We start from the raw sequence: 24856 nt of genomic DNA on the forward strand, positions 1-24856 counted from the left end.
CTATCGCAAGATTCATCACAAGATTCGTTACTAGATTCCGTTGATGAGGAGTAGTAAGAATTTACCTCTTAATCATTTTCCATGAAGCACATATTAGCTATCTCTTGTCCGCTTAACTCGTTCTCCGTTTCACTTGAGCTTAAATCATCCCTTGCAGCTTTCATGGCTTCCTTCTTCTTCTTTTTATCCTTCTTGAGTAAAGGGCACTCCGACTTGATGTGTCCTGGTTTCTTGCAATGATAATATGTAGAAGGGTCATTTTTACTTTTGTTTTCTTTCCTACTTGTTTCCCCTTTTTCAAATTTCTTTTTATTAAACTTTCTCGAGAACTTTTTATTTCTCTTATAGAACTTGCCAAGTCTTTTAGTGATGAATGCTAATTCATCTAGGTCTAGATCACTTGATTCACTTTCATCTTCACTTGAGCTTTCACTAGTTGCTTTTAAGGCAATGGACTTCTTATGCTTAGGTTCAGGGTTTCTTTCTTTTAGTGTCATTTCATAAGTGAGTTGTGAACCTATAAGTTCATCTAGTGAGGTAGTCCTAAGGTTCCTACCTTCTGTTATTGCAGTGGCCTTTGGTTCTTATATGGAGGGAAGGCCTCTTAGTATTTTCCAAATCATTTCATAGGTGGTGTAGGTATTTCCTAAGGCACTTAGAGAATTTATTATATGAGTAGATCTAGTATACATACTAGTGATTGTTTCATCCGGATTCATTTTGAAAACTTCATACTCACTGGTTAACATGTCAATCTTATCGTCTCTAACATCAACCATTCCTTCATAAGTTACTTCTAACTTGTCCCAAATTTCTTTGGCCGTTTTGCAGGCCATGACTTTATTGAATTCATTTGCGTTTAGAGCACAATACAAGGCATTTATGGCACTTGAATTTATTTGTAGCATTTTGTAATCTATATCGGTCATGTCCTTTTTCTCTTTAGGAATTTTTTTCCATCCACTATTTCGATAGGAATTAGATCTCCATCTGTGACAACTTCCCAAGCATTCCAATCCATATGTTGAAGATAGATTTGTATTCGTTTTCTTCCAAAAAGTATAGTTATGTCCACAAAAGATTGGTGGTCGGGTTAAGGATTGGCCCTCTCTGAAGGGAGCTACTCCTATGTGTGCCATTCAATCTTTTTATAGCTTCTTGTTAAGATTTACTATAACTAGGCTTTGATACCAATTGAAAATAGGATATTGTTCTCAAGAAGGGGGGTGAATTAGGTAAAAAAAAATTACGTTCTTTTTAAAACTTTTGTATTACAACAATAAACACAACCCAAACACAATCACAAAGTACTTGTAAAATAATCAATCCTAATTAACCACTATCAATACAAAATAACCAATAACTTGATTCTTGTGATAATAGCCCTTTCGTAATATGCAATGCTTGTTGGATTTGTGTAAGCCCTGTGTTGAAATTTATAATCACACTTCTTTTCAAGGTTCAGTTTTTAAATAAACCTTCAGTTTAATAGGTTTAGCATGATCAACCAACGTATTCCCTTTCGGTTTCACAATCAATGCTGATCAAACCAAAACAAATTATCTTCCCATCTATTTAATACTCAAACACTTAGAATTCAGAAATTTTAAAGCATCCATGCAGTTTGTAAAGTATGCTAAAAAATAAAGAGTAAGGAAGAGAGAGAGGAACACAAAGTTTTACGAGGTTCGGCTTATACCTAGCCTACGTCCTCGCCTTTGGCAAACCACCAACGGATTCACTAAGTCAGTTCCTTTCCTGGGTGGAACAACACCGTTTACAATACTCCTTCGATTAGGCTAGAGCCCGCCTCTCCAAACGATAACCCTTCGTTTGGCACAACAATCCAACAACCTTGAATCATCTAGAAACAAGAAACAAGTAGAGAGAAATTTGTTATAAGAGACACTCTCAAAACAGAGTTGGTTAGTACAATATTCAGCACAAATATACTTCAATGTAATTCAATATAAAGATTATTGAAGCTCAATTGAATTTAGATCACCAAATTTATCTTCCATGTATTGAAAGATTCAAACTTTGAAGACTCAAATTCGGAGTTAGGATCAGCAACAATTTAGTAGTGAAAGCAAGATGAGCACGAGAGAAATTTAGAGCTTTGGAGTTCTTGATTGTTGGAAAATTGTGTTTAAAATCATTATAGTTGCGGCTATTTATAGATGTTTAAAAGATAATTTCTTACCCCTCAAGTTTGCTTGGAGTAAACATTAAGTTTCCAAAAAGAGTAGAACCCAAGAAGACCATTTTAAAAAAAAATTTCCTGTTGAGTTTTTTTTTTTTAAATCCTATTCGAGTGGCAGTTGCCTGCCATAATCAATACTCAACACACAGAAGACTGACAGTTGCCTACCAACACACAGGCAGGAGCCTAACTTGACCACCTAGGCGCCTGAGAGGTCTCAGGCAGTCGCTTGGGACCCTACTGCCTCCCAGTTTTTAATTCTTTTAATTTGACAATCTACTACCTATATTGGCAGTCGCCTGGCTCTCAGAAAATTGTTTTTCACTTTGAAAACTTCTTTCCTCACTTGAGACCTTTAACATTTTGATTTATAAAACATATTTTAAGGTCTTTCAAAAATTTGTTTCTTAGTTTCTTTTTATTTGTAAGAGCTTCAATTCAATTTATATTGAGGTTTACATGAAGTGCTTACATAGAGACATCCTTAAAACTCTAAACTTTTGAACTTCATGTAATCCTTGCTTTGAAATCTTTCCTTGATCATATATCATCTTTGAGCTTCCAATCAACTTTCATTCTTCAAGCTTTTATAAAATATGTCCATCATAAGCTTTATTAACCCTTGAGTTTGGCTTTGAAATACTTGAGCTTTACCTGCTTCCTGAAACAGTTCAACTTGAAAATCATATCAAACTTATCTTGATTTTTTATCATCAAAATAAGAATTGTAAGATTTGTTAGGCCAATAGGTACTATAGTCAAGGTCTTTTGTTTTGAATGTACTTGAAGTTATTAAAAATGATGCATCTACTTCTTCTGCTTACTAATGTTAATTTGTGTCATGGTGGACTAATGAATGAAACAAGATTGATTTCTTTTCTTGACTCTAATTTACAGAAGTGTGAAATTTGTATTAAAGTTAAATCAATTAAATAAAGTCTAAGTCCATAAATAGAAAAATTGAACTTTTAAATTTGTGAAAAGGAAGTATAATACATGAGGTTACACCTCTTTACTCACATGAATCTAATTGACTAGTAGAATGAAAAAATTAAACTCTAAAAGAAATGAAATCAATGCTAATAAGTTTTCAAGCACCAAACAACTTATGGGGAGAAGCAATATTGTCTATCTGTTACATTAAAAATATAATACATTATAAAATAAAAAAGTAGAAAGAACACTAAGAAACTTAGAAAAGGTTGCAATCCTAACTTAAAATATTTTGAAGTGTAGGAGTGTTTGGCTAAAGTGAAGTTGCTAGAATTTATAAAGAGGAAACTTGGGTCCAAAACTTTTGATTGCATGCTTATAGCTTATGCAAAACATAGTGCTGACTATAGGTTTTTGGTTATTAAAAGTGATATGATGGATCATAACACAATAATGAAAACTAAAAGTACATACCTTTTTTAACACATTTTCTCTCTTAAAGATAATCAAGAAAGGATTATGCATTGATCCAATGAGGAAATTGAAATTGAAATTTTTTAAATAGAATTGAGGAGAAGCAAAACACAGATAAAATAAAGTTGGAGATGAATTTAATACATGTTTGCTTCATAGTTGTCGATAGTCAATTGTTACCCAACAAAATAACAAGACTTAGGTAAATATAGGCAAAAATTAATCTAAAAATCAACGAAAAAAAGATTGCAGCATTGGGCGGTCGACTAATCACTTATTAGCAATCGACCGAACCTACTTCTCTTCTTTGATTTTAGTGCTACCCAATAGCAGTTGATCGGCCTCTGCAGACAGTTGACTGGCCTTAATAGGCGGGCAATCGACCTAATGAAATTTAAAATTTTTGAGTTGTTTTCTTAATTGATTGACTAATGGATTTGAGCATGCTAAGTGTCTTGGAAGTTACTATGTGTCAAGCAACAACCAGGGCAGTTGATGGTCATTGGTTGGTGATTGTTAGTTTGAATTTGAATTTTTTAAATTCAAATCCAAGTGGTTGTTTCCCTCCATCTTTTGGATCATCCATAAATAGACCCCTTTGGAAGACTTTTGAGACACATCCAAGTGGGGGGGTAGGGAAGTAAATTGCAAAGAGATACAAGGGAAATTAGGAGGGCACTTTGGGATATGAAAAGGAGTTTTTGTGTTGGGATTTGAAGAGCATTTCATTTTTTTTTCTTTTATCTGAGAAATGCTTGGGTGTGTGTGGGTATTCCTAAGAGTATCTCCCCTTGATCAATACTTGTTGTAACAACATAAGGTTATTCCACTTATACTTTTCTTGTAATTCAAGTGTGTTTTGATTTTTGGTTTAAAATCATATATGTGGCAATGTTAGTGTTGGCCTTTTGAGTCTGATCCCTGTTTTGATGCTGACAAAGCATCTATATCTTATGTGTGCACTTAGCGTGTTAACAAGTTTACATTTCGGCACAGACATAAGATACGAGAAAATGGAAGCCTAATGGACTTAAAAATTATGCATTTCAGGTGAATTCCACGCAGAAGAGCAAATAAGAAAGAAGACATTTGTTCATTTCAGTTGTAAATTACATTTAGGTTTTTATATTTTGGTCTGTAATAACTGCATACATCATGCATGATATGGCTTATTGCTCAGATAGGCCATAGATAGACCTTAGAGCTGACTTCGGTTGATTGACCTTAGATTTTTGGGGTACTTTAATAGCCTCGATCGACTAACCCATTTCAGTTATAAACACCTTGGTCGACCCAACACTCTGTTGGCCCAAAAATCAAAATATTGACTAACCCTCGAGCAACTGAACAAAAATGAATATATCTTCCCCAGTCGACTGAACTCTGGTTATTGACTTTTTCACTGTCCCCGGTCGCCCGAACTTTTAGTTTAAAATCACCTTAAGTGACCGAAGTGTGATGCTCGACAGACCGAACAATTCACCGAGCGACCAAAACCACAAAGGTTTGGAAAATCGCCTGGCTCAGCTGACCAATCATTTCCTATGGTCAACTGAACCCGAAAAATTCCCTTTTCTCTTTGTGTCTGTTTGGGTGACTGACCATAAGGATCAGGAAACTGAAACTCTCAGATTGCCAATAATTAACTGCAGTAACTGGGGTTAAAATTTAATTAAACAAATCTAATAATACCCAGCGTGTCCCAACGATCATATTTTTGAGAAAAACTATAAATACCCCTATCATTTGTTTAATTAGCAACTTTGATTAGAAAATATTTTCTCTCAAATAATATTTTTAACCTCTTATTAATCAAAGTTCCCCTAACTTATTTTTTATTACAAAAACTATTTCTTAGAGCAAATCTTTTACTCTCCAAAACTCTCTCTCGTTTATTATTGTAAATCATTTTTACAATAGAGTATTTTATTTGGGCTTTTATTTGCTTTGATAAGCACACACTCTCATTTTTTATTTATTCTTGAAAATCACTTGAGAGAGTTTGCTTGATGTTTCTCCACTTGTTTCATCTTCATGAATATTTTTTTTTTTTTGGAGAAACTCATTTTTAGCTTGCCAATATTTTTGCACATTATTTCTCAAGCTAAAGATCATACATATTCTTTTATGAAAAAATATCTTTGAAAACAAACCCTAGGTTCTCCTGATTTTTATTGAAATATATTTTTTGAGAAAATTTCTTACTAGGGTTTAAATCTATTTAAGCACCCTTACCCTAGTGAGCATATTTCATATCATTAAAGAAGACATTTGTTAGAGCTTAAACGTGTACATCTTTGCTTGTATTTTCAGAAGCATATTATATGTACAAAAATGTTTTTATTGTATCGGCTGGGTTCAGCCTGAAATTGAACTAGGGAGTCTCAACTGCGTAAGTGAGACCGGTTTGGTTTAGCTTGAAAATTGAACTGGGGAGTCTCAACCCGGTAAGTGAGACCAGTTGGGCTCAGCCTTGTAATTGAGCTGGGGTTTATCTCACCTCACAAGGAGAGGTTGTAATGGCTTCTGCTTCACCCATTTAAGTGAGCAAGGTTAGTGGAATCCTTAGGGGGGTATGCTTAAGGCGGGGATGTAGAATGGTTTGGCCGAACCTTGATAACAAATATCGTGTGTCTCTCTCTCTTTATCTCATTTACTTTCGGCACCTTAATTTCCATATGTGTATGTTTGTTTATTTACTGCTATGATTATTTGTATGCACACATTTGAGTTAAATGAGTTATGTCACACGTGTATGTTTGAACGTATAACTTCATCATTTTTCATACATGCTAATATACTAAATGGGATGTGAGCTATAGTGAATCGGTGTAAATGTTTAAATTAGCTAAAATGTTTCAAAACCCAATTCATCCCCCTCTTGGGATCACATCAATTCCAATAGTTATGCAAATGGTGGCTCTTGTATGGAATCTTGAGTTTTCATGAAGAAAGATGTTATCTAAGACGAGAGTATGAATTAATAGTTTAATTCATGAAAAATTTACATTAGATTTTAGAAAATTTTTATTTTTCATGGAAGAAGCATGTAGACAATTGACTGACTTGCAGGCACGATTGAGTGGCCCCATATACTTCTATTGGCTACAAGTTAACGGTCGATCGGCCTGTCTAGAGGCTAAATATTTGGCAATTTTCTCTAGAATTTATGTATTTTCCATAATGTTTTTGGGTCTAAATACTCCTTGGAGTGTATGGTTGAGTCTAAATGCTAATATCTCAATGTGGTTTGTGGTTTTCCGTAAAAAAAAATTGAGATTTCATCTTAAAAGAGAATCTTTAAGATCTTTCAAGTGTCTTCAAGTTTTAATCCAAAAATCTGGAGTAAATGCTTATGATGTGGCTTTTGGGCATTTTTCAACGTATTAAAATTTTTAAAAATTAAGTTTCCAAGGTGGGTTTATAGTTCTCCTTTGGCCTAACAAGGCTTAGAATCTCATTTTGATGACAACAAATCAAGGGTACTTAACATATTTGGTTAAGTAAAGTTTCAGGGCTCAAATACTTTCATGTGATCAAGATCAAGTGTTTGAAGAGTTCTTAAATAAAGCTTGTACTTATAGCTAGAAGATATGATGAAGCTAAAGATTATTGAAGGAAGAAGCTCAAAATTGAAGCAAATGCATGAAGACTCAGTGCTTAGAAAGTTATAGTTTATAAGTATTTCATACAATTTCAATATAGATGTTTGAAGCTCTTAAGAAAGTTCGACTTAGAGACCTTATTTCAAAATCATGAAATTTGGTTTTCAAGTCTTATGTTTTTCCAAGATCCAAGTAAGGTTTTGAAATCAAAATTTGAAAAACACATAAACTGTATGAAGGACAAATGACTAATGAAACACCATCAGGCAACTAACATTTTCTTTGTTTTTTAACACAACAAACATAATTGAGACAGGTGACTAACCCTTCAAGACGAGTTGACTGACCCAACACTGTGTTTCAAAATTACACTGAACTTACAAAGCTCAGGTGATTGACCTTGTGCACAGTCGACTGATGTTCGTATTTTAACTTTTTAAATAGTGTTTTAAAAGTTCCCAAATTTGATTTCTTGGGCTCTAAACTTTGTCAAAACTTGGAAAACATTTGCAAGTAACTTGGGGAAAATGTAAATATGCTTTATAACTCTATAAATACTTGTTATTTTCATAAATTACATGCAAAAATTAACATCAATCAAGTATACACGAATTACAAGTATCAAGCTTTCTTGCTGAAATCTTCTCTCATAGTATTGTTGTATTCTTGCTAATATAACTCACGGTTTCTAATCGTTTTCTACTAAGACTTTAAAATAAAATCAGAACCCCAGTGATATTCATCTGAACTTCACTCTTTTATATTGATTATTGTTGAAGTATATTGATTTTCACTTGTATAAATCTGCTCTAACTGAGAGTACTTATTGTACGACCAAAAGTTGTTCCTTTGTGTTTGTTTTTCTTGACGATTTAGGATTGTTGGATCGTTGCTATTGGAATTGGTGTATTCCCAAGAGGGGGGCGAATTGGAAATTTAAAAATTCTTCCTAGGTTTACCTAATCCAGCAGGCAGTATTTCACAAGCCTAGGGTCTTTCTATGTATTCAAAATCGCAAACAAATATTCAAATAATAAACATAAACATACAGGTGCAGAATGTAAATTTAGAAAAATAAAATCAACACCAGATATGTTATCGGGGTTCGGCCAATACTGCCTACATCCCTACCTCTAGCTTGCAAGCCCGAGGATTCCACTAATGCTCACTTAACGGGTGGAGTGGTATCGGTTACAACCAGGTCAATTAGCGAGGCTAACCTCAACCTACTCCTTACTAGGATGGTGCACCTAGCTTTCCTAACCGGGTTTAAGTTAATCCGGGACTATTCAATAGGGCTAGTCTCCCTCTTCAAGCCCACACCTGGAATACAACGAATATAAAAATTTTGCGTACAAGGAAATGCTTCTTACACAAGCTGATATGTACCAGTATGCTCAACCAAATAATGCACTCACATATGATAGGATATTAAGTTCAAGTGAGATTTTGTTAACCACTGTGTTAGCTCTCAACACAAGATATATCAATCTGTGTATGTGAGAGTGAGACTTTTGATCTTAAGCTAATATGCTTCTTGTGTGAATAATCAAACAGCCTCTATAACTCTAAATAAATATCACAAAAATATTTCTCAAATATAAAGCACACTAGATAATAGGGTTTTCAGCTTGCTAAAGATATTTTCGTCAAAGCACAAATCAAGCTTATGAATCTTGCAATGAGGATGCAAGATCTTAAGCCAAGCAAGGATTTTTCCCAATCAAATATTTATGAGTGAAATATTATAGGAAAAATCTTAAGCAACTCTCTAAAAATCAATACACAACAAATATAAATGAGAGAGAGTTTGAGCTTGTATGAAGATTATGTAAGAATAATCTCACTCAAAATAAATGGCCAGATGAGTATAGGAGAAGAGATTTTGGCAATGAGTATGAAAAATATGGAAGTATAAATGATTTTGGCCAAAATATTTTTAGAGGAATTTGGCTAATCTCAAAACCCTAATCTTATGTTAATTTTGCAAATGAGGGTCTATATATAGAATTTGGAAAAATTATAGTCGTTGGGGACACACTGGGTATTTTAGAAAAATATTTAGTGAGTTAATTAAAATTAACCAAGTTTAAACTCGATAAAAATTGGGTGACCCGAGTGGGTTGGTCGACCATCTTGATGGTTCGGTCGACCGTGGTGCCCAATTCGGTCTACTAGGGATAATTTGAACTACGAGTTCGGTCTACCAGACTTGAGGCGATTTCTAATCTCTAAGGTTCAGTCAACCAAGGTCTTTGGAACTTGAAGGTTTGGTCGACCAGAGCGTTGGGACATCACCTGAGGTGGTTCGGTCGACCAAAGCGTTGCAGTTCATTTCTCGTCGGTCGACCAAAGCGTCAATTTTTTTACCCCAGGGAAGTTCGGTCGACCGAAGATCTATGCGTGTTCTGGTTTGATCGACCAAGTAGTCAACAGTCAACCGTGGCGAGGTTCGGTCGACCAAAGGTGTTCTGTATGTTTTGGTTCGGTCGACCGAACATATAAAAATTGTGCATTTAAGTTCTGATTTCTATATAAAGTCACCCCTTCTCACATAATTCTCATTTCTAAGTTATAGGGGACTTTTCATGTGATATTTTGGGGTCCTAAAGTCAATCTATGGTCTTTAAGAGATAACCCCAAAAATATGGTGTCGATCTGCCCTATGGTCATTCGAATCCCTATGGTCAATCTATGGTTTTGTTTGAACTTTATTCATATCATGCATGCAGATCCAAATATTACAGACCAAGTGGGAAAACTAAATGTAATACAAATGAAATTTAAATGTCTTCAATATTCTTTGCTTTTCTAACTTCCTTGGAATACGCCAGCTGATATACATGTTCTTCGAGTTTCTTTTGGCTTCCATTTTCAGTCTCCTTATGTGTGTGTTATGAGATGTTACCTATTCAAACACTCGATACACACACAAGAAACTTGCGGTTTGTCATTATCAAAACTAGGGATTGGACTCAAAAAGTCAATAGTTGCCTAATGAGAAGGGGTATTCTTGTTAAAGAGGGATCTCCACCTTGAACGGAGAGGCTCTAACTTTGCTTAGTAAAAAAATTGAAAAGGAAAATCCTCATAGTGGTTGCTTGAGGCAAGGACGTAGGCTACTAGCAAAACCTTGTAAAAAATCTAGTCTCCAGCTCTTCTTCCCTTAGTCTCTTTAATTTATTGCAAGTATATTAACTGTGTGCATGTTTAATTAAATGCTGAGAACTGATTGGTTATTGGGAATTACTGGAACACTGATCAAAGGAACTATAATGATTGGTTGATTGAAAAATCAGATTATACTTGAATATTGAAGCTCATTGAAATACTGATTTTGATCAATATATAAATCAAGAAACTAATTGATTGTGTTTTGAATACTAAGTTTTTGGAAACACATCTGAGATCAATCTTGTGAAGTTTTATCTTTGATACATTTTGAAAAGAAAATCTGATTTGAATTATTATTTACTAAAGTAAGTTGAACACATCTTTATATTGTTGATTGGCACGGTGTTTGGTAAAGCTTATATTGATTGGTTGTATTAGGTAATTGATTACACGCTTAAATTATGTAATTAGGTGCTTTAATTCATGCATTACGAATTATATTTTTAAATTAAATGCCTAATTACTCTCAATATTTTAACACTGTGTCCTATTTATGATATTTGAGTTTTATTGAGTAATTTATGAATTTTTGGTATTTTTTTTATTGCAGGTGGACTATTGGAAGCAAAAAACCAACGGTACTTTGTAATCTATACGTAACTCTCTTATATGACCTTCGATTTAGATGATTCAGGATGTTGTAGAAAGATAAGAAAACGCTCTATGATTTTCATGTTTCGCATTTAGAGAAATACTAGCTGCATCTAGGTTGAAATTGGACGTGAAGTTACCATACACTATTTTATGGACAATTTCGACATTACTTCGTAATATGAGCATAACTTTCTCGTACGAGCTCCGATCGAGACGATTCAAAACTTTTTAGGAAAGCTAAAAAAGAGCTCTACAACTTTCGTTCGAGCTTTGAGAGATACGGATGTTTACTTGGTCAAAATGGGGCTTGAAAAAGCAAAACCGGCCCTGTGTTAACAAAAGAAAAAAAATGAATAAAGGCCCATTAAATGATGTGCCCACGTGAGAGGGTTGCATGGCCCATGCGCTGGTGTTTCCTTGGGGCACTGAATTGGAGATAAAGGGGCTGGGGAATTCCTTTTTATTTGGGTTCATTTTGAAAAGTCTTGGAGGAAGCTTTAGATAGGCTATTCTAGGGTTTTCTTTAGTCTTTTTTTTTTAAAGTTCTTTTGGTAGCAGCTTTAGCCTAGGAGGAGGCTCTTCATGGCTGGTTCTCTCTCTCTCTCTCTCTCTCTCTCTCTCTCTCTCTCTCTCTCTCTCTCTCTCTCTCTCTCTCTCTCTCTCTCTCTCTCTCTCTCTCTCTATTTTTCTTTCCCTCTCTCTTTCTTTATTCTTGCTTTTAAATATTTGAATGGACATTGTTAAATTTCAGCAAAATTTCTATTAAAGTTTTCATCTTTTAATTTTTTTTGTTGGGTTATTATTATAAAAGTTTGTTTATTTACTTTCTCTTCTTATTTAATATTATTGTTAGAGTTAATTTTTCCTTGATTTATTGTTCATTGTTAAATTTTGAATTGATTTCTAATAAAAAAAGGTAAAAAAAAAAAAAAATCTTCTTTAGGATTTAAGTTTTGTTGGTTCTAATTATTTTAATTTCAGTTTAATTAAAATTTGAATCTTTATCGTGTTTTCTTTTATTGTTTAAATTGTTAAAGAGCTAAGTTTGCATTCTTGATTGGGTTAAAAATTTGGTTATTATTGAATTTGTGTTTGAATGAGTTTATTTTTAATTGTGTGCTTAAATTGAGTAGAAAAGTTATCGTCTTTAGTTTTTATTCTGAAATTCAAACGCATATTTCAATTCTTGCTTGGCTATTAAATGTAGGATTTGCATTTCTCAATGTTAAATTTAGTGTGTGTTAGGATTCACAGTTTAACTTTCAATTATCACAAAATCTCAAAATCTCAGGAAACAGAATCTGAACTATGTTCAGTGAATTTTTTTTTTCTTAATTTCTTTTGAAATTACACGAGTTTGGAATTAAAATACATTCCCCGAGGAGACAATCTGGCCCTTGGGCTAATTATTACATGACTAAACTCCTATACTTGGGATAGCTTCCGAGCTACTCATTTTTCGAGTGAGTCAAGTTTTTGGCATCGTTGCCGGGGAATATCAGTCTTAGTCTCAAATTAGTGTTTTTCCTGTCATTTTAATTTTTCTTACGAAAAGGAAAAGGAAATAAAAAATGAATTGAGCTTTGAAGAAACTATGCCTGCACGTGCACCACACACGCTTTTAGATTTTTTGCTGCTTACATATACCATTGCACCATCTTACACTGTTTTACCTAATAACAAACTTAACTTCATGATGCAGTGTGCGAGGACATTATTGATACCTCAGTTCTACGAGACAGAATCTGAGTGTCGTTATCGGCACCTAACAGAGTTCGAGTTGACTTGCAATATTTTTTTTTCTCTCGTGCTAGAACTGATGAATTTACTAGATTTCATTTATTTCTTACCTCTTTGAAGGATAGGGCAAAAATGTGGTTTACTTCTTTGAGATCTCACTCTATCTCTAATTGGGCTAATATGGAGCGTGAATTTCTGCATAAGTTTTGTCCCTCACAAAGAACTCAATTTTTGTAGGAACAGATTATTCAGTTTGTGCATAAGGGTGACGAAACTTTTTGGGTCTGCTGGAAGAGGTTCAAGGATCTGCTAAGTACTTGTCCACATCACGGGTTTGAATCATGGAGGTTAGTTAATTGTTTCTATAGAGATCTTACTCCTGATTATAAGCACTTTGTCTAGACCATGTGCACTGGAGAACTCTTCAGCAAGGAACTAGATCAGGCACTATCATTCTTTGATTACCTAACTAAAAGCGTCCAATAATGGAATACACGATACAATCAAGCACCCATGACAGTACAACCTATCAGCGCAATCGGTAGTGGAGATAAATATGAGCCAACATATCACCCCAAACACTCTTCTACCTTAGTATCAGCCCTAACAGATCCCTCACAGCTGTGCGCCGTCGGGATTTCAATCTTATGCAACACTTGCTCCACCGGAGAAGTCTCTTGAGGATGCCTTCCAACAGCTCATGCAAATTCAAATCATAACTAACAATCAGTATACTCAGGCCATAAAAGAATTGTGGGACACTGTTAATGCAATGAGCACGCAGTTGGATATCTTTGAAAAAGGGGAATTTCTGGTGGAACCTCAGCCTAGTCCTCAAAAATACCAGCAGCAACAACAACAAATACATAATGTTTCTCTTGAGATAGCGGAGGCCATCATTACTTTGAGAAGCAGGAAAGAAGTTTCCTAACCTAAGATGCTCATCGATGACAACCAGTTGTCCCAGCACCTGAAGTTATGATTGAGACAGATGAAATCAATGAAAAACCAGAGGAAGCGAGCTTAGAAGTGAAGCAGTCAGTTATTGAGGAGGCTGATACTAATAAGGAGTACAAACCTATGGTACCTTATCCTCAGAGCTTGGCAGTCGTGGAACCATCACTCTCTACTGGAATAAATGTCAAGGAGTCTAATGCTGAAGCAAATCCCTGCAATGGTAAGATGATTGGTACACCTAAAAAAGAGGGTGAGCAGAATGGTGAATGTTTAACTTTCAAAGAACCAGGTAAAACTTTTAATGTTAATGCTTATGAAGAACTAAAGGTAACTGTTCCAACAACTTTTCCTAAAAAATCGGTTCTTAAGGAAGTGACTTTCCTGGAAAATATACTAAATAAAGATCCTTTCTTGTTAAAACAAGGAAGGCAGTCTGCACATATTTTGTCTGGTACCTTAGAACACATTGATTTATTTGAAGCAAACTTTTGTGCAAGTAACAAGACTGATTCATTGTGGTGACTCAAATTTGGAGACTCGCCGGTTCAATTTATAGACCTGCACCCACCAGATGAAATTCCTCTAGAGCCTCTGTCAGACATACTGTGATGTTTCTCTTTCCTTTATTTTCATTTTGTTATACCATGTTTTATTTTTAGTTAATTTTTAGGTACATTTTTCCTTAGTTTCAGTTTATCTTTCCCTTTACTTCTCCACCCAGGTATGCTCCACTTCCCTCTTGCACATATTTTCTATTTCCCCTATGCTTTCACATTGAGGACAATTATCCCCTTTCGTTGGGGGGATGATAAATTACATTGAATTTTTTTTTAATATGGATGATTAGGCCATGATTAACACTGACTAATACCTTTTACATACTTGCATATAACCTAAGAGTTACATACTTAAGCTGTACAGTGGGTTATTTATATGTAGTTTCTCTTTATATGGCTAATCTAGGAATTATAACTCTACGTAGGTTGACTAGTAGTAGTTCATTCATGTTAATTTGGCTATATAACCTCTTGTATTTACATGAAATCTCATGAAATTGAAGATACACATTCACATGACTTGTAGCACTTAGGATTCTTTGTGAGCATTAAAAGAGCGCCTGTGATGACTTTGACACCTTGTAAGGTATTGTTGAACCATTTATCGTTCTTTTGAGTTTTTGTCATCAGCTCAAAGTTTATGAAACTCAACTTTCCCTTTTTTTTTTTTTGAATATTCTTTGTACACTAGTCTATGTTTTTGACTTGCTAGCCTAGAGGTGACATCTAGTAGGGAGATAGAAACCTAGGTCTTATAGCCTACTTAAGATTTGAAGGCTAAACCACCCCTAGAAATAAATTTAGTTCATGGACTACTGGTCAAGCTTAATTCCTATTGGTGGTATGAAGATAACAAAAGAAGTGTAACGATTGTCCTAATTAACCAAGAAAAGTCAATATTTGAAGAATGAGCAGAAGAAAGAATAAGAAAATTAGAAATGCATATGAAATGAAAGATTAATACGTGCTCCATAGAAATGCATATAAAGTCATGGAAACGACACATGTTCTCTAAATATGAAGACTCTTCAACCGCTTAATTCCTCAGATGTATTCACGCCAAGTTTGTGAATAAGTTGATCTAAGGTGGTTTTGGTTAAACATGGCGAGTAAGTGAGAAGATGTTAGGGTGAAGGACCTGACACCTCACAGATAGGCTAGATCCTTCTCATACTAGTCCAATCCATATATTTAGTGTTTGTTCCTTGTAATATGTGGGATGTTTGATTGTGACACTCCTCCTCACATATGACGAGTGAACCCATTCTTTTTGAGTGTTATTGAGGGTATACCAGTTAGGCTGAGTCAAAACAATCATTCTGCTAGTGTCCACTGGTATGCTGGGTGTAACGAGTTATACAAATTACACATACCTCAAGATTTCACCTGTTTATACTCAAATTTATATGCTACATTAACTTTGAATTGTAATTGCTGGTTGATTTTATGTGAGCATACTGTTCTTAATAGTTGTATAATGATGAAACTTGTATAAATGACTTGCTTTGAAATTACGTGAATTGTGTACGAGCTTGTGTGTAATATGGTGATATTCATGTATGTGAAATGGTATATTCGTGTTGCATGTACATTCATTTAATCTTCATTGGAATTGGTGTTTGTGGGTGTCGCCCTGGAAACCCTCACGAGACTACAACTCATCCACTACGATCGACCTAGGGGCTTAAAGCCTTGTTGCATTTGGTAAATGCAAACATGTTTCCCACAAAAGAGGAGGTAGATAGGATTTGGTAGCTTTCTCAGTTTTTTTTTTCTAGGGATTAGCAAAACTTTTGTTGGGGGGTGTGATTACACGCTTAAATTGCGTAATTAGGTGCTTTAATTCATGCATTACAAATTATATTTTTAAATTAAATGCCTAATTACTCTCAACATTTTAACATTGTTTCCTATTTATAATATTTGAGTTTTATTGAGTAATTTATGAAATTTTGGTATTTTTTAATTGTAGGGCGACTATTGGAAGCTAAAAACCAAAGGTACTTCGTAATCTGTACGTAACTCTGTCATCTGACCTCTAATTCAAATGAATCAGGATGTTATAGAAAGATAAGAAAACTCCCTACAATTTTCATGTTTTGCATTTTGATAAATAATTGTTGCATCAAGGTCAAAATCGGAAGTAAAGTTACTATACGCTGTTTTATGGACTATTTAGGCATTACTTCGTAATCAGGGCATAACTTTCTTGTGCAAGCTCTGATCGAAACAATTCAAAATTTTGGGGAAATTTGAAAAAGAGCTCTACAACTTTTATGTTTTAATCTTTGAGAGATATGAATGTTTATTAGGTCAAAATCAGGCTTGAAAGTGTAAAACTTACCCTGTGTTAACAAAAAAAAAAAAAATGAATAAATGCCCATTGAATGATGTACCCACGTGAGAGGGCAGCATGGCCCATGTGCTGGTGTTTCCTTTGGACGCTGGAGCTAAAGGGGCTATAGAGTTCCCTTTTATTTGGGTTGATTTTGAAAAGTCTAGGAGGAAGCTTTAGGTAGGCTATTCTAGGGTTTTCATTAGTGTTTTTTGTTGACCTGATTGGTCACACCCAGTTTTGATTATGACAAATACTCTTTGTTTTAATGGTTGTAGTGAGAATCGCATGCAGGCTCACCTTGTGCGCGCTTTAGGACTAAAAAACTTATCATGATGGCGTGTGGTGTTCGTACCGATGAATGAAGAATCTTGTGCTACATTTGTATTTATTATTCAGTTTCTTCATTCTGGAATGTAATTTTATTATGGACTGTACACTCATATGGCTTGTAATAATTTGCATTATGCATGATAGGTAGGTATGCTCAAATTGACCTTAGTTGGACTTTAGGTACCTACACGGACCATAGAAAGACCTTAGGGAACACCGGTCGACCGACACCGGACCTTTTTGGTGTCCTCAAAATTGGACCCCAAATGACCTTAGGACACACACATTTACACATTTGTTTGTTAGGCACTTGAATAGGGCTTGTATGTTTCGAAACGGGACCAAAATGCACACATGGTGCACTTTCGGTCGACCAGCCAAGTTAGTTCAAAAAGCCCTGGTCAACCAGCACCTCTCTGGTCAACATTTTGACCATCTAGTCGACCGAATCAGATAGTTCAGGAAGCCCTGGTCGACCGAAACCTCTCTGGTCAACATTTTGACCATCTGGTTGACCGAATCAGGTAGTTCAAGAAGCCCTGGTCGATCGAAACCTCTCTGGTCAACATTTTGACCATCTGGTCGACCGAACCAGGTAGTTCAAAAGGCCCTGGTCGACCGAAACCCCCTGGGGTCAAAAGTTTGACCATCTGGTCGACCGACCACTTTTGTACTACAACTACCTAGTCGACCTGAGGGTTCTCGGGAGAATTCTCAATGGTCCAGTCAACCGAACCAGCCAGTTCAAAATAGCCTGGTCAACCGAAACTCAAAAAATTAGGAAATCGCCCTCTCTTGGTCGACCGTGCCCTTAGTTCAATATTTCCTGGTTGACCGAACCATTTGAGACTTGGTCAATCGAAACATTTTTGGTCGACCGGACCTCTCGGGTTGCCTTGATTTTTACCACGGTTAAACATATTTTAAACAGGGTTAATTATTTTAAAATGATTTAAAACTTTCTTAATAATGCCCAATAGGTCCCCAACGGTCAAAAATACCTCCTTGCCTATATATACCCATTCATTTATCATTATTAGCAAGGATTGGCAAAACTTGATTAGGGCAAAATTCTATCAACTCTCAAAATCCTATATTAGCCAAATACTTCTTGTAAACACTCACATACTCTTCAATCTTGATTTCTCTAAGCATTGTGAGTATTTCTATAAGGTTATAGTGCGTAATCTCTCTAGCTAATACTCTCTTTTGGTATAAAGTTTGACTGATTTTATTTGAGAGTATAGCCTAAAGTTCTTCCACAGATTTCATTTGATAAATCTTGTGTGGGAAGAATTTGAGGGTTGTGGTTCTTGCATTGTTGTTGCAAGATACCTAAACCTAGATTTTGTGTGCAAAAATCGTTTTGCAAAAAGTTAGTTTTTCAAACAACTCCATTGTGCTTTAGACATTGAAATATTGTATTGAGTTTGTTTGATCTATCTTGCTTAGCATATTTGAAACCCTGAGCTGATTTTGTGATATTCGAATATTGTGTTTCAAATCTTGCTTAGATACACACTCTAGATCTTGATTGATTATCATACTTGATTGAGTGTTTAGCACACATTAGAGCACTGAGAGTATCTATATATCATTCGTGCTTGCTTTATTGATTGAGCTGTATTGGTGCACACATCTGCTTTTCTAGAAGCATATTTCTGTGTACAAATTTTATACACACCTGTTGTATTCTAGGCACGGGCCTAAAGAGGGAGACTAGCCCTGGAATAGTCCCAGATTGGCTTAGAACCGGTTAGGAAAGTTAGGTGCGTCGTCATGTTAAGGCGTGTAGGTTGAAGTCAGCCCCGCTAATTGACCTGGTTAAGGTTGAGGTCAGCCCTGTGTTAATTTGACCTGGTTAAAAACGATGTCGCTCCACCCTTAAGTGCGCTATTAGTGGAATCCTCTGGCTTGCGAGTTAGGGGCGGGGACGTAGGCACTGTTGGCCGAACCTCGATAACATATCATGCGTGTTCATTTACATTTTCGCAATTTACTTACTGCACGTGTATGTTATATTGTGAATGATTAGGTTTACATTTGCATAAACAAACCCTAGGTTAAGTAATACTGTTTATCTAGTTTAACCTAGGCGATAAATTTTAAATATCTAATTCACCCCCCCCCCCCTCTTGGGATTGCACCAAAGCTAACATTTTTTTTTTTTTTAGTTCTTTGGGTAGCAGCTTTAGCCCAGGAGGAGGCTCTCCACGATTGGTTTCTTCTTTCCTCTCTCTCTCTCTCTCTCTCTCTCTCTCTCTCTCTCTCTCTCTCTCTTTATTCTTGCTTTTAAATATTTGAATGAACATTGTTAAATTTCAGCAAAATTTTGTTTTGATCTTTTAATTTTTTTTTGTTGGGTTATTATTACAAAAGTTTATTTATTTACTTTCTCTTCTTATTTAATATTATTGTTAGAGTTAATTTTTCCTTGATTTATTGTTCATTGTTAAAGTTTGAATTGATTTCTAATAAAAAAAGGTTAAAAAAAAAAAAATCTTCTTTAGGATTTAAGTTTTGTTGGTTCTAATAATTTTAATTTTAGTTTAATTAAGATATGAATCTTTGTCTTGTTTTCTTTTATTGTTTAAATTGTTAAAGAGTTAAGTTTGCGTTCTTGATTACGTTAAAATTTTGGTTATTATTGAATTTGTGTTTGAATGAGTTTATTTTTAATTGTGTTCTTAAATTGAGTAGAAAAGTTATTGTCTTTAGTTTTTATTCCGAAATTCAAACGCGTATTTCAAATCTTGCTCGATTATTAAACGTAGGATTTGCGTTTCTTAGTGTTAAATTTAGTGTGTGTTAGGATTCACAGTTTGACTTTCAGTCATCACAAAATCTCAAAATCCTAGGAAATCGAATCTGAACTATGTTTAGTAAATTTTTTTTTCTTAATTTCTTTTGGAATTACACGAGTTTGGAATTAAAATACATTCCCTGAGGAGACGATCTGATCCTTGGGCTAATTATTACACAACTAAACTCCTATACTTGGGATAGCTTCCGAGCTGCTCATTTTTCAAGTGAGTCAATAATCATAATCAAGTTAAATTGAAAAGGGATTATGTGACTGAAATCAAAATTAAAAAGGGTTATACTTAACTAAAGAATTTACAAAGAAAATTTTAAAACTCAATTCAACCCCCCTCTTGGGAGTACACATTACTTCTCAATTGGTATCAAAGCCTTAGGTTGTAGAAAATCTTAAACTAGAAGCTACATAAAGATCCCTATGGCACACCTAGGTGTATCTCCTTTTGGCGAAGACCAATCCTCTTCTAGACCACCCATCTTTTGCAGTATAAACTACACCTCCTAGAAACAGCAAATGAGGATCTTTTTGCAAATCATGGATTGGAATGTCTGGAAAGTAGTTACACATGGTGACCTCATCCCGACCAACAGTGTAGATAAAAAAGAAATACCTAAGGAAGAAAAAGAGATGACTAATAATTATCTAAAGATGCTACAAATAAATACGAGTGCAATGAATGCACTATATTATGCTCTAGATGTCAATGAATTTAATAGGATCATGAGATGTAAAACAACTCAAGAAGTTTGGGATGAGCTAACCAATGAAGGAACGACTGATGTAAGAGATAGTAGAATTGACATGCTCACCAACGAGTATGAGGTCTTTAGGATGAACCCTGAAGAGTCCATTACTAGTATGTATACTAGGTTCACTTATATAATAAATTCTCTTAGTGCATTAGGGAAAAACTACTCTACCTATGAGATGATCCGAAAAATTCTTAGAGGACTTCCATAAATTTGGGAACCTAAGACCACTGCAGTAACGGAAGGAAGAAATTTGAAAAAAAATAAAATAAACCTCCCTAGGTGAATTAATAGGATCGCTCCTCACATATGAGATGACTATAAATGAAAGAAATTATGAAGGTAACGAACACAGGAAATCAATAGCCCTTAAGGCTGTAAAAGAAAGTTCTAGTGAAGAAGAAGACAACAAACTAGATGACGATAATATAGCCTTAATTACTAGAAGACTTGGAAAATTCTTCAAAAAGAACAAGAAGTTTACTTGAAAATTTAGAGGCTCAAAATATGATAAAGGAGAAACTAGAAAAAAGGAAACTAAGAACGAACCTCCTACATGCTATAATTGCAAGAAAGTTGGACACATAAAACCTGACTGTCCACAGCTTAAAACGGATGCCAAGAAGAAGAAAAAGAAGGCAATGAAAGCTACAACGTGGGACGACTCAAGCTCAAGTGAATCAGAGAATGAATCAAGCGATCAAGATGTGAAAAACCTCTTCTTCATTGCAAAATATAATGAGATAAATTCCTACTCTAGCTCACAAGAAGAATAATCTAGTGATGAATCATATAGTGACTCATATGAAAGCATGCCCTCATATAAAGAAATGCAAGCTAAATTATATTATTTGCATAATAAGTTCACAAAAACCAAAAGAAACATAGCATTGAAAGAACAAAATGGAAAATTAAAGAACCAACTAGAGACTTCAATGTCAACTGAAAAAGAAAAGGACCTAGTCATTGATAAACTTGAAAGCAAAATTAATCATATGACTAAAGAACTAGTAAGGCTGCAAGCTAACTACAAAGGAACAAAAGATTCAGAAATACTTTGCCTTGAAAGTAAAATTGAGGATCAAAATAAAATTATTTATAACTTTCTAGAGGAAAAGAAAATTTTGATAAACTAGTTGGATCACAAAGAATGTCCTTAGATAAAGAAGGAATTAGATTCAATGGAGTTGAAAACAACAATAAAAAGAACCTCTACATGGGGTATTTCGTAAAAGAATCAAAACACTTTGCTAGCGCATCTTCCACAAATGGATATGAACATACTACTTGCTTCTTGTGTACGAAAAATTGACATATAAAGTTTGAATGTCCATTCAAAAGAAAAAATGTTAAAATCAAGAAAGTATGGAAAGTAAAAACTGAAGATAAAATTGACTCAAAAAGACTTAAGAAGGTTTGGGTACCAAAAGTGACACTTTGAAACTCTTCTTGTAGGAATGCTTTAGGTCCACTCCATCAAAAGACAAATGGTACTTGGATAGTGGATGTTCAAGACATATGACCGAAGAAAAATCCAAGTTTACATCATTAATGCAAAAAGATGGTGAACATGTTACCTTTGGAGACAATGCTAGAGGTAGAATAATCGGTATTGAAAAAATAGGTAAAGAACCCTCCTTAACTATTGATGATGTTTTATTAGTAGATGGGTTGAAACATAATTTTCTTAGTATTAGTCAATTAAGTGATAAAGGCTTTGATATAATATTCAAACAAGACAAGTGCATAGTTGAAAATAGAGAAAAACATGATATCTTGTTCATTGCATATAGGGTTGATAATGTGTATTCCATAAATCTTGAAAATCTAATATCTCATAAAGTTGCATGCTTAATAGTTATTAATCAAGCCACCTGTGAAAAGTAAGGTGTACTCCCAAGAGGGGGGCTGAATTGGGTGTTTAAAATTTCTTTGTAAACTTTTGGTTAAGTAGAACACTTTTTAAATTTTAAGTTAATCTCACAATTCAATTTAACCTGATATCAATATAATTATTACCGACCACCTTATTTATATTACCCAACAATTAATATGATGTTACCAAGCCAATATATTTGAAAGTCACTCAAGATTTCTACAAACTTGCTTTAATAGAGTAATTTACTTTACAAGATTAAACTCGGCAACTCAAAAAATAACCAGATTTTCAGAATCAATTGAACAATGATAATCTTGATTAATTCCAATTGATCAATTAGAATAGATAAGTTAATTATGCAATTTTTATATCTACTATGTATTTCAATGATCTTAGCTTTTAAAATAAAACTCAATCCAATCAACTCAGTAACCAATGATATTCCAATTTCAAGTTCAAAACTTTGATGTGAAGACACAGCTGATCAAATTTAAGAATCAATTCAAGATGGTTCAGAAACCAATATCAAATTTTAGTTTTTTTTTTGAATATGTCAATCCAACAAAATATATAGTATGCTAATAAAGATCAAACTTAGAATTTCCACAGCCTTTCAATATTCAGTTTTTAACATCAAATATGTTTCTTGGATTTCATTATGTAACTAATCCATATGTTAATGAGTTTTGATATTTATCAATCAACGTACTTCCTTTAAGGTTTTCGCAAACTTTGATTTTTATCAATCAACATACTCTCTTTAAGGTTTTTGCAATTCCCAATAACAAATTAATTTCTAGTAATTAAGTAAGCATCCACGCAATTTATATATGCAGAAAATTAAAGAGATTTAGGGAAGAGAAAGACACCAAGATTTTATGAGGTTCGGCTATACCCGCCTACGTCCTCGCCTTAGGTAAACCACCCAAAGATTTCACTGTACCGCTCCCTTAACCAAACGAAGCAAACTATTTACACACTCCTTCAAGTAGGATGGAACCCTCCTCTCCAAGCAATACCCCACTCTCGGTTAGCCAACAATTCAATAAAACATACATTGTCAAAAACAACAAAAGAAAATTTTGTATACAATGACACTCTCAAAAGAGTTGATTACTACAATTTGAATATCACAATATACTTTAAGCATATATCAATATAGAAAGATGAAGCTCAAGTAACTTATCACCAGGATTTGTTTTTTGGATTGAAAATTTCAGTTAGAGCACAAGAACCGTGAGTAGTATCAACAAGAACACAGCAAAACTTCTGAAAAAGATTTTCAACTATAGAGCTTTTGAATGCAAGAGTATAAACTGATTTTCTGATTGTTGTTGGTATTTAATTCTTGGACTTAACTTGTATTTATAGAGTTAAAAAGTGTATAAACGTATTCCCTAAGTTACTTTGAGTATTTCCCAAGTTTTCACTTTGTTTGGGGGCCAAGAAATCACTTTTGGAAAGGTTCCCATGCTATTTTAAATTTACATTTACGAAGATCAATCACCTATACCCAAAGGTCAGTAGCCTATGCCTTTTAAATCAACATATTTTGAAAGTCACTACAGGGTGAGTCGCCTATTTCCAATGGGTCAGTTGCCTAACCTAATTATGTCTACTTGTCAGTCAACTGATTAGTCACTTGATGTGTTGTCAACTTCGACTGCCTTTCAGTATTTTGGTCATAACATTTTTTATACAACTTCATATTGGACGTTCTTGATATCAACAAAAATCTAAAAGAAAATCTCACAACTTTTTGAACACTTTTTAAGATAAGAAACAATTGATAGAGAAAATTGCACATCAATGCACATATTAAAAAAAGAAGGGAATTTGGAGAATCCCATTTTGGTGCTTTTTATTCCAAAAATAATTTTAACCTTTCTGAAATAACTTTTGCCTTATAAAATAATTTTCCAAGTATTTTAAAATGTATCTAAGCCCAAGTAATTAACCTAAGAGCTTTATGCATCCATATTGAAATCGTTTGAAATACTTACATGAGACTTCTTAAAAGACTATAACTTTCTAAGCGCTAAGTCTTCATATATCTCTCTTGAGCTTTCTTTCTTTATCTTTTGCTTCATCATGGGCCAAGTCTTTAAGCATAATCTTCATGTGAGTGTCTTTGAAACACTTGAGCTTGATCTTCTATTAACTTGATTTTTTATCAAAATTTCTTGAGTCTTGAAACTTATCTTAATAAAACATGTTAAGTTCCTTTGATTTGTTATCATCAAAATAAGATTATAAGCCTTGTAAGGCCAAAAATCTCTCCCTTTTTAATGATGACAAACAAGGAGCAAAAAATGAGTAAGTCTTAATAAGGCTCCCCCTTACAATAAGTATCAACTTAACAATATTTGCAATATCACGATCATTTTCAATAAGCAAATCAGAATTCATGATCAATCTCAATATCGTGCTCATATATTTCATTTCATAGTTGAGCCAATATACTTGCTTAGGTATGCAATATCATGCTCAATTTTTACCCAA

This window comes from Malania oleifera, chromosome 6 (assembly GCF_029873635.1).
Source record: "Malania oleifera isolate guangnan ecotype guangnan chromosome 6, ASM2987363v1, whole genome shotgun sequence".
Classification (NCBI taxonomy): domain Eukaryota; kingdom Viridiplantae; phylum Streptophyta; class Magnoliopsida; order Santalales; family Ximeniaceae; genus Malania; species Malania oleifera.